The sequence below is a fragment of the Phoxinus phoxinus genome, assembly GCF_949152265.1.
Source record: "Phoxinus phoxinus genome assembly, chromosome: 2".
Classification (NCBI taxonomy): Eukaryota; Metazoa; Chordata; class Actinopteri; order Cypriniformes; family Leuciscidae; genus Phoxinus; species Phoxinus phoxinus.
Genome location: NC_136877.1, coordinates 9,694,785 through 9,706,643, shown reverse-complemented (window position 1 = coordinate 9,706,643; position 11,859 = coordinate 9,694,785).

The following is an 11,859-nucleotide window of genomic DNA, read 5'->3' as shown; positions in this document are numbered from 1 at the left end:
TCGCACAGTGTTAGCGAAGCCAATCTCGAAGGAAGATGTCGACTGGAATGTGACAAATCCATCTGTCCTGGTTTGAATTTGTATGCTAATTTGAAGTAATGGCCCCTCTGGTGACAGAGCGATGGAACAATTCAATCACGCCATCTCTGACAGGAGCTCAGCAGCCTACCTGTGATAGGTTCCTGCGCGGCGGACGCAAGGTTGCCGTTGATATATTAGTCCTACAGGGAGAGGAGGAGTATCCAGCTTGTTTGAAACAAGCTGCAAATGGTGACTCTTTGAGAAATTAATCTCACCTCAGTTAAAAGACAGTTCAGGGAGATTTGCCACCATCTGCATTGCTGAAAATGGGAGAAATGAGAGCTTAACAAGATTCTGGAGCATATGCTATGACTTCTATTTGCTTTACCAAGTTTCTCAGTGAGACACCAAGGTGTGTTGGGCCTCGATGTATACGAGCTCAGCAAAATAAATAAAAGGAAAGATACATCCCTTTTTTCTAAAGATAATTGTGTAAAATCCAAATAAACGTTGCAAAAATTTATTGGAAAGGGTTTAAAGGGTTTAACGAACTAACAATTATTGCACATGTAGAACAGTCCTTAAGACTCTGACCTTAATTGTCTACAGCCTGTAAATTACAGTTACAATAACTTGGGGCACTAAAAATACCTTTCTACTGACTGAAAAACTTCAGAAAAAAGATACCCAGGGTGCCTGAGGCCTGTACCATGATGGTAGTTGAACAAACCAAACCAAACCAACCAGGCTTTGTTGGTACCATGACGCTGATCATCAACTTTTTCTGTCAACTCTGGCTTTGATCCTGAGTTTAGGTGTGACATCAGCATTGAACAGCCAATCACATGCTGAGAAAGAGTGAAACTGCGATTCTCGCGAGAGAAGCGGCGCGATTCACTTCTCTCTTCTGCAGAATATTACAAGATTGAAAAATATTAAGTTTAAATAAATTTACACAGCAAGAAGAAAAGAACTGTCTATGAAAGAGGACAACTAAAGTAAAAAAGTCTTGCTATATCAGTGCAAAAAAAGTTGTGAAGTTAATTTATACAGTTGATAAAGGTAGAGAGAATTGATCATTTAAGCTCACGTAGTCATTTTATAGTTTTATCTATCTATATTATCTAAAGCGTATTTATATTACCTTGATATATTTATTCATTTAAACTGCGTAATAATAATTGATAAACTAAAATTGTACACGTGTGACCGATTAAGGGTATATCTAATATCTAAATCATACAAAATTATTATTCTAAATAAGCATTAGTAAAAGCCAGACGATTTTGTCTTTAAAATCATTTGCCATGTAGTGACCTTTAATTTGGAGTAGAAACGGGTGGAGTGACTTTATCCTTTGCTCACAGCTGATTGGTCCAAGTTCGGTTTGCAACCTCTTACCTGGAACATAACCTGCCCTGGACCAGGTTAGCCGTGGACCGCAAGTTACTATGGCGATGAACACTGCTAAAAGCCAAACCACTTTCATGGTGCCTAAAACCTTGGGTTGGCGCAAACTAAACTGAAACATTCCTGGCTAGCCACCTAAACCGGCTTCACGAAAGAGGAGAATATAATGCTATAGGGAAAGCTTATTGCTAGGGTAAAGAGGCATGTTAAGTAGTTTTAAGTTTTACTGTAGTGCCATGTCATGTTGATCAATACACCATTTAATGTTGCAGTTTTATTGGCTAGTCAGTAGATGTATAGGTCGTAGTAGCAAACACACTGTGAGGTGATCATGCTAATTTTCTGTCAGTGACAACAGTCGTCTTTGAACCTCTCTTACTGTACAACATAGGACCACCGTTTAGGAGCCACGACCACAGAAGTAGCCACGACTGGTCATCTTTCGTGGACAGTGGATTGTCCTTGCAGTGCCAAACCACATAACCATGTGAAAGTGGAGTAACATCTCACAGCAAGAACTGAGAAATCTGCTGCCACATCAGATACTGACTGCTACTCGGTTTATGTTTATACATGGTAAAGATAGTATACACTTTTTTTTATTTATTTTAAACACTGGTCACTTTATTAGGTTCACCTGTTCAACTGCTCATTAATGCACGTATCTAATCAGCCAATCAGGGCTGGTCTGAGTATTTCAGAAACTGCTGATCTACTAGGATTTTCATGCACAACCATCTCTAGGGTTTACAGAGAACTGTCTGAAAAAGAGAAAACATCCAATGAGCGACAGTTCTGTGGCTGAAAATACCTTGCTAACGTCAGAGGAGAGTGGCCAGAATGGTTCGAGCTGATATCTCAACAGTAACTCAAATGACCACTCGTTACAAACGGGGTCTACAGAAGAGCATCTCTAAACGCACAACACGTAAAGCTTGAAGCAGATGTCAGCTAAGAACAGGAAAATGAAGCTACAATTTGCACAGGCTCACCAAAATTGGGACGTTCAGATGATAGGGTCAGAATTTGGTGTACGAAACATGAAAGCATGGATCCATCCTGCCTTGTATCAACGGTTCAGACTGGTGGTAATGGTGTGAGGGATATTTTATTGGCACACTTTAGGTCCCAATTGATCATTGTTTAAACGCCACAGCCTTAGTATTGTTGCTGACCATGTCCATCCCTTTATGACCAGTGTACTCATCTTCTGATGGCTACTTCCATGTCACAAAGCTCAAACCATCTCAAAGTGGTGTTTTTAACATGACAATGAGTTCACTATACTCAAATGGCCTCCACAGTCACCAGATCTCAATGCAATAGAGCAGCTTTGGGATGTGGTGGAACAGGAGATTCGCATCATGGATGTGCAGCCGACAAATCTGCAGCAACTGCGTGATGCGATCATGTCAATACGGACCAAAATGTCTGAGGAATGTTTCTAGAAGCTTGTTGAATCAACGCCACGAAGAATTAAGACCTCCAACCCAACAGGTCCAACCTGGTACTAGCACCTAATAAAGGCCAGTGAGGTATACATATACATGAGCGGTCTTTAACGCTATCTACACTAAAAGGAAATGATCAGATATTGTGAGAGGCGAGCACAATAAGGATGATGAACAAACCCAATCTACTGCGTTTACTTGCATCACTTCCGTTACCATCTGTTAGCTGTAGATTTATTCAGTTTCAGTATCTACATTCGTTCACAAAGCAAAAGGAAATATTACATGAAAGGGCTCCCTAAGAATCACTAAAATTACAGTCAATAGATAACCATCTAAACTTTCAAAAGCACTTACCAAGCACTGTGCCTGTAAGATAAAAAATACATCTGTTGCAACATTTGATCGATGTATCTATGCTCTTTGATATGTAGAGCAGGCTATGTAGAGGTGTTATCCGGCAATTCAAAAAGGAAACATCACCACAGAGGGTTTTAATACATGACTGTAAATAATTAAGAAAACAATGTCAATTTATTATCCTGTTAATTCACAGAATGAATAACTAATTTGCCGTCATTGATGTCAAACCTTGCACAGCAAGTCGATAGCTACAAGTTTTTCAGCAACTAATGACTTGCATTTAAGCCTGTTCCTCAAACAAAGCTATACTTTGGATTATAATGCATGATATATATGGCTTTTATGGCGGTGCTTTGACACCTGGCATTAACACGTGTTACATATTTGGATAGTATCTGGATATTCTTTAGCAGGATTTTAAACCTTGATATCGAAAGAAAGTGTGTGTGTTAACAGAACTTTTTCAGTCATTTACCAAATTAGAGAGAGAGAGAGAGAGAGAGAGAGAGAGAGAGAGAGAGAGGTAACGCATGCTAATAGGGATTAGAAATTATGTTAAGAGTAGAAAGCAAAATTTTTTAATTGCTTCCAAGGATTTGATGAGTGTAACAAGAAATTCCAAGTAGGCTAAAGTCCAGGAGAATAATTAATGAGATATATAGTTCAATAAACTGGGTGACCAGAACATAGTTCTAGTTTTTTTTTTTTTACATTGCAAAAACACAAAGAAAAAGCCAAAAACCCACAATATACACATCACTTTGTGTGCTATCGAAGAAAGAAATTCATACTGGTTTGGAGCGACATGAGGGTGGTGGTGAGTATATAACAGAAGTCTCATAAGATAAGATACATACAATGAATAAGATTGTCACTTGCACTCCCTATGGTGTCCAGTCAAACCAGCTTCATTCTGATTAGGATATGTGTAACAATCTATAGCCTTTTAATGGAAAAAATATGTGAACTGTTGCACATATCCTAATCAGAATGAAGCTGGTTTGACTGGACACCATAGGGAGTGCAAGTGACAATCTTATTCATTGTATGTATCTTATCTTATTCAGTATCATAGAGAAATCTGCAAATATTTCCAAGCCAGTTTGCAATCCATCCTGATGCTTGCAACAGTCCAGGCCTCATTAGGTGCTTAAGGTTAATTACCTGTAAACATGAGGCATACCATTAAATGCAGTTTTACTAGTTTTATTTTATACAGCCTCATCTGTGTCAGGCAGCCCTGTTAGTCAAATGTTTGACAATAAAGATCCAAATAAGAGGATATCAAACAGGAATCAAACAACCCTGTTCCAGTGGAGAGATCCCGGTTTTTGGAGGCGACGGTGCGCACGTGACGGAGCTGAGCTTCCGCGGCTCACAGTTTCAGTTCGTTAAACCCAAGGACGAGGAGAACCGAACCGGCTGAGACTCGTCGTGGGGAAGAAATAGACGTTTACTACTAATGAATATTTGAGCGGGAGCACGGGACAATGGACGCTTATGGGCTTTCGGACGACGAGCTCTTCTCCTGTCTGCTCAACTTCACCTGGGAGAATTCATCTGAGCAGGTAAGAGCGGACACCTCGGGATACCTCCTCTCCTCTGCCCTTGGATTCATTGTATACGCCTTTTATCGCACCGAATTCTCTGTGTGAATTGTACAGTGACTTTCAGCGGAGTTGTGCAGCCTATAGTTGGTATCTTAAAGGGACAGTTCACTCAAAAATTAATATTCTAAATTTGTCTTTAATTACACTCGCATGTCGTTCCAAACACAACACGTTTAACTTAGGAACACAAATATACATCTTTTTGTTGAAATCTGAGGATTTCTGTCAATCCAACAACATAACGCAACTACCACTTTGACATTTCTAAAAGTTTTTAAAGAGATCATAAAACTAATCCATATTAATTGAGTGGTTTAGTCTAAATTTTCTGAAGAGACATAGTCGCTTTATGAGGAACAGATTGAATTTAGGTTTTTATTCACATACAAACATTCATCAACTCACACATCAGTTGTGGTTTACCGGAGATCAAGCATGTTCGCTTGACGTTGGAGAACCAATGATGTTCATTCTTGTGTGTTATGCAGCATGTTTGAGCTTCTGAAAGAGTTAGTTATTGCATGTCAAGCAGGTTCGGTTGAGCTTATGTTTGTGTTCGCTGATCCATGTTGAAATGTGAATAAAAGCCTAAATGAAATCTGTTCATCATATAAAGCGATCGTGTCTCTTCAGAAAATGTGGACTAAACTGCTCAACTCATATGGATTAGTTTTACGATCAATTTATTAACTTTTTGAAGCGTCATTTTGGTATTTGGTAGTTGCGTAGCTGTCAATGGAGGGACAGAAAGCTCTCAGATTTCAATAAAGATGAAGAAAAGTCTTAAAGGTTTGAAACGACATGAGGGTGAGTAATTAATGACAGAATTTTCATTTTTAGGTGAACTATCCCTTTAAGGTGAGTCTTGGGGCTCAATCTGTGGGGTTTGTGTCGCGCAAACCAGTGTTTTGGCGCCCCTATTCAATGCTTTTGAAATAGTTTCCCCGACCATTACATACTGTACGTAGTGTGTCATGATCAGGGATATAGCTGAACTATTTTTTGTAAGTTTCTGCTTTAACATCTGGGAAAATTACCATGAAGTTGTGGATCCCAAAGTTTTACTCTCCCGCCACCAAATTAGAACAGTCTACACGTGGATTAATTGGCACTATTTTGTGTTAATTTTCAGGATCAGTCTATATAATTTGTGGGGTAATGTTACCACAGATAATAATAAATTTCGACTCGAAATGCAGTTACATTAAACCAGGCCTAACTCGGTCCTGGAGGGCCACTGACTGTCCTGCAGAGTTTAGCTCCTGCTTGTCTCAACACACCTGCCTGGAAGTTTCTAGAATGCCTAGTAAGACCTTGATTAGCAGGTTCAGGTGTGTGAGCTAAACTTTGCAGGACAGTGGCCCTCCAGGAGCAGGATTATTGCAGTAAAGGGAAGTAAATACAATCCATGAATGTTAAAATACACAGCCACTTAAAGGCTATAGAAAGGCGACTGTAGTCGCATGCTATCTGATAGACTGTAACAGACTATCTCAGATTTGTTGTCATGATGACAAAATGCAGATAAAATAGGCTATAGCCCTACATTTCTGCAGAGGAATTCGTGTAAATTCTTTAACAGAAATAAGACCATAATAATTTACCAGAAGTGCTTTAGCTGCAATTTTGGCCTTATTTTTAATGCAACAAATACTGTCATTTGAGGTTGTATGGGTGTATCCCGGTTCAATAAATTTGTATAAAAGCACTTAACATTAATTCTTCTGTTAAAACTTGTTTTCAACTGTTGAGCAAAAAGGTTGTTTAATGCGTGAAGTTGCAAATGGGATATAACTTCACAGAAAAGCTTAATAAGCTATTCTTAAACGGTGTGTAAATCTTATGGCTATATTCTTAAAACAGCATTTTAATGGATTATCCTAATTCACTTTCATTGTAAATGTCTCACTGTAACCCAGAATGTTTGCATTTTTGTTATTTTAGAAAAGGATGGAAAAGTCAAAATATTTTTTGACTTGCAAAATAGCTTTTGCGTCAATGACATCAATTACTCACTTGCATGTTGTTCTAATAGGTGTTTGTCAACATATAAACATTGATCAACTCACAAACATAAAGAATATAATATAGAGATGCACGATAAATCGGCCACCATATCGTATCAGCCGATATATGTTAATTTTTAATGTTATCGTTATCGGCCCAATCAGAAAATTTGGCCGATATATTAAAGCCGGTAAATAATGGATTATTTCCTTCAGCTGAGACACTTCAGATGCTCACTGGTCGCCATGATAGTTTTAAATTGCTTGAAATATGATTTAAATCACTTCAAAAAGGAAAATACAGTTAAGTGTCATATAGGCTACTTAAATTATGATAACATTATAATTGTGTGCTTGGGACATGACTTTTAATGGTGATACTTGTTTTTGTAATCAGGTTCTCAAAAATTAAATACAAATTTGTTTACATTTATCGGCTTTCAAATATAAAGAATTATCAGTTATCGGTATCAACCAAAATTTTCATATCGGTACATCCCTAATATAATATATGGTAAAAAGAAGCTCAAACATGCTGGCTTGACACACGAGAACCAATGAGGTTTGTTGTTACATGTCAAGTAACCATATTTAAGCTTTGGTTTACCATATTTGATGTGCTCTCTGAATTTGTGTCAAAGTTTTGTTGCAAACGAATTTCAATGGAGGGACTGAAATCTTTTAAATTTCATTAGATATATTTTCATTCGTGTTTCTAAGATGAACGAAAGTCTTATGGGTTTGGAACGACTTGAGTGTGAGTAATTGATTACAATAAATTCCATTTTTGGTTTTGAACCCAGGTTGTATTTTTCTTTTAATATAGTTCCCATCATAAATAGCAGTAGCAGATATGAGCAAAGGGTGGCCACGGCTGTGTTTTATGAATCTGACTGATTCAGTTCACTTTCAAGCTAACGTCAATTCACAAAACGGACGCCTCGATGAGGTTACCTGGAGATCACCCTCCCCTCATGTCCTTGATATTAATAATGAACACAATTGACAGAATAGTAAAATCCATCGCAGGAATGACATCTATAAAATAAAAGCAAAGAGCTTCACCGTCGTGTTTGGAAGCAAATCAAACCGAAATGTGATTTTGCTACAAATCTACAGAGATGTAAGGTATGGATCTGTGTGTCAGATTCACTTTGACATCTCTACTCTAGAGGTATTTGAAATGAAATTGTATTTGACACATATCATTTTAGACATGTGCTGGGCAAAGTTTAAATGATTTATGAGTCTGTTTGTTGGAAAAGGCACCTGACATACAGGAGTATTGGATTGTGCAATTTCATATGGGCCTTACTTAAGACAACTTATACTGGAATGTAGTGGATGGGTGAAGGCATTCATTTGATGTTTGTATATTTATGCACTAGGGAAATAAGCTACTCATCTGAATGTTATGAAGTTAAGAGCTACAGATTTTTATTATTTTTACTCAAAAGCTTCTTTTTTGTGATTATTCATAGTTTTCAGTCATTTGAGTGTTGCAGTACATTCTTAAACGCTTAACATAAAGAACACTCATTGTCTGCATTTCCAGTCTCACTTCCGTAACATAGGTTTGTAACAAATTTGCATAATGCCCGCCTATGGTCTTCATTGGCTGCCCACGTACAAAGTTACTTCTTTGACCTGCCCTCAAACACTAGTTGAATCCGAGGCTACGTTTACACGTGGACGGCTATTTTCATAAACGGATATTTCACCGCTCTCCGTTTTCAAAAATAACATCGTGCACACCTGTCAGTTTTCAGAAAAGTTTTTGCATACACGAACCTGTGTATAGAGAGCCTAAGTCCCTCCCCTTCCGGTGGACCACCATGGGACCTTATTTCGGAAAAATATTGTATGTTAGTCAATGGCGAGAGACAACATATATTTTGATCTCGTTTGAATTGTGCACTGAATTACACATATGATGTTTGTCAATTTAAAAGATACATTTTAAAGTCAAGAAAGTCGCAGTTTGATGTTAAACTGTTGAGGTATAAGACTGTGAAAATACGTAATTACAAAGACTACAAACCCAAAAGGCGCACATGTGACGTCATACCTTTTCTCTCAATGAATGAAGCTAACTTTACTGAAGCTAACGTCTGTCATTTTTTCTATAGTCTTACGTTATAATCGTAACGTTTCGCCGTGATGCCTGAGTGTTTTGTACCAGACTGCACACATATGAGCAACGGTGACGTATAGTGCGAGACGAGAGATGTAGTTCATTGAGCCATTTTCACATAAAACTAAATGTTACTCTTCTGTTTTATGACAAACTGCGACTTTCTTGACTTTCATAATTATCTTTTAAATTGACAAACATCATATGTGTAATTCAGGGCACAGTTCGGACGGAATAAAAAGATAAGTTGTCTCTCGCCATTGACTACCATACATATCTTTGGTCCCATGAGCCGGAAGCGGGGGGCGGGACTTAGGCTCTCTATATGTCGTCAAGAGCATGCCAAACCTGTAGGTGGCAGTGTAACGAGAAGCTCAAGCACACGTTAGCCAATCAGAATCCCGGAAATAGCCTAAAACTCTGTGTGTGTTTTCAGAGGCGAATTATCCGTTTGCGTGTAAACGAGGGGAAATGTCTCAGTTTTTCAAAATAACCATGCACGTGTAAACGGGGCCTGAGAAGCAAAAAGTTAGATGCTAATAGATGCAAATAGATGCTGTTTTCTGTGCTGTGAATCCACTAGGTATGCACTTCCAAAGGATGAGGACTCACGCTGGAATTGATACGGTAAAACCGACGCCATTGTTACTGTTCGTATATAACTGTGTAAACGTGCTGAGGAAGCCTACGGAGCTGAAATTCAGAGATAGTAATGGACTTTTAATTTTCAACGTGTGCTGTAAGCGATAGACCAATCACAACAGACTGGGCCTTCTGAATCCTTTATCGCGTCGTTTCAGACACGTTGAGAAAAGAGGTGGTGTGCAATGTATATTTTGACAAAATTGAAGTGTTTTTTTGTCATTGGATGCATAAACCTATATTATAGGAGACCTGCATAACAAAATTAGGAACTTTTAAAATGGCATAATAGGGGCACTTTAAATGAATGTACTGAGACCGTGATATTAAAAGATCAAATTTGGTTTATACCTGATTGATGATGTAAAATAAACATGAACGCTGGGTTCATCCACTTGCCTGTACATAGCATGTTTTATTAATAAGGTAATTTGGTTCTCCAATACTTCACTGTCTAAATGCATCAAGCTATATTAAGCATTTTCTTTATGATGGTTTTAGATGGGAAACACGTAACATGCAATTTAGCGCAGTGCATTCATATTTTGGTCTCTTCTGCGTGAGATATTTGAGTTTGACCTTTTGATATCACTGTCTTAATACATTATGTCTTGTTTAGCATTTTCTTTATAATGGTTTTCTAAGGGAAAATGCTTAACTTGGCAATGGAGAAAAGCCTTGTTTTGCCCTCCAGGTGTCCAGGTGAGTGAGAACTATGAGTTAACCACCTTTGTCCTTTTCACCTTTAACCAATTTGTCCTTTCTGTTCTGTGAAAATGTAAAATAAATTAAGAAAAGTTGTAAATTTGTGGATACAAATAGTGTATTTTGCTCTAAAAACTCTTGATTTCTCCCTTTTGCTAGCGATGTAGACAAAAGATTGCGTTTATGAAAATGAATTTTGAACTACTAATAGGCAGTTCTAGTGTACAAATAATAAAAAAGTCGAATTTGAACATGCCATATGATTGTACCATTGATAACCCCCAAAGGATTCATCGTTTAATTGGTGTTCAGCCCTAAATTTAGCAAGGTAATTAAAAGCCAGAGATGCTCCTCATTTCCAGAACTTCCCGAGCCGATTATGCAGCTAATGCACTGAGCTCCTTCACTGTCCATGTGCTAGCAATCCACCACTGGGATCGCTGAAAGCTTCCCCAAAAAAATGCTTTTCCCTGAAAAGAGGTGAACGAGCTAAAGAAAGAAAAGTCTTGAGAGAGTGTACTTTTGCCTTCTGCTGCCTTTTCCCTCCTGTCTCGAATGGACTACAGAAATAAATAAATAAAAATAAGTGCAGTGTTGACACACTGTGTCCTTGTGGCCAGATTATCCACTCATGCCTGAGCGGTGGGTAAAGCCTCTACATTATTCAGTCAGCTGTGCGTGGCATGCTGGGCCTGGGCTGGGAGAGAGAGAGATGTGGAGAAATGCTGGGAATTTCTCTCAGAGAGAGGTTCACTAGATTTAAGTTGGACTTTTAAGCTTCCTGTGCTTGCAGCGTGCACATCCGCCTCGCGGTCCGTAGGAAGGATGACAGGTTCATTTATGAAGTGTGCTGTATTCTCTGGGGTAGCTCAAGTTTTGTTAGTGAGTAAAGCATCGGGAAGCGTTTTAAAGGCTAGCGCTGCTGGTACGCCTCTTACGGGAGCTGTCCGAGGTGCTGAAATATTCATTCTACATTTCAAATGTGCCTAAGAAATTCCAGACGCAAACAGTTGTCAGGCTTTCTGTGCTCGTCTCCACTGATCAAACAAGTGTCCTTTTTTACAAAATGACCTAAAATTGCTGACCCTGGTGTCAATTAATATTTTTAGATCTTTGCTTAGTGAGCTGGTAAAGGAAGGTTTGGTTTGATGATATGTTTTTAATGTTATGGTGATTCTTTCTTTCTTTCTTTCTTTCTTTCTTTCTTTCTTTCTTTCTTTCTTTCTTTCTTTCTTTCTTTCTTTCTTTCTTTCTTTCTTTCTTTCTTTCTTTCTTTCTTTTTGATAATGTTGTGCTGCTCATCTTGGCCAGGTCACTTCTGTAAAAGAGATTTTAATCTCAGAAAGTTTTATCTGGTTAAATAAAGGCCAACACAATAAATAAATAATACCTTTATGATTCATCAAGGTTGCAGAGATGAAAAGAGCCTTCTTTTCAGGAATGGAAGTATGGAGAATTTTTAATCCAATTTTACAGCAAATGGCATAAAAAACAGAACATAATAAAAGTATCCCTAT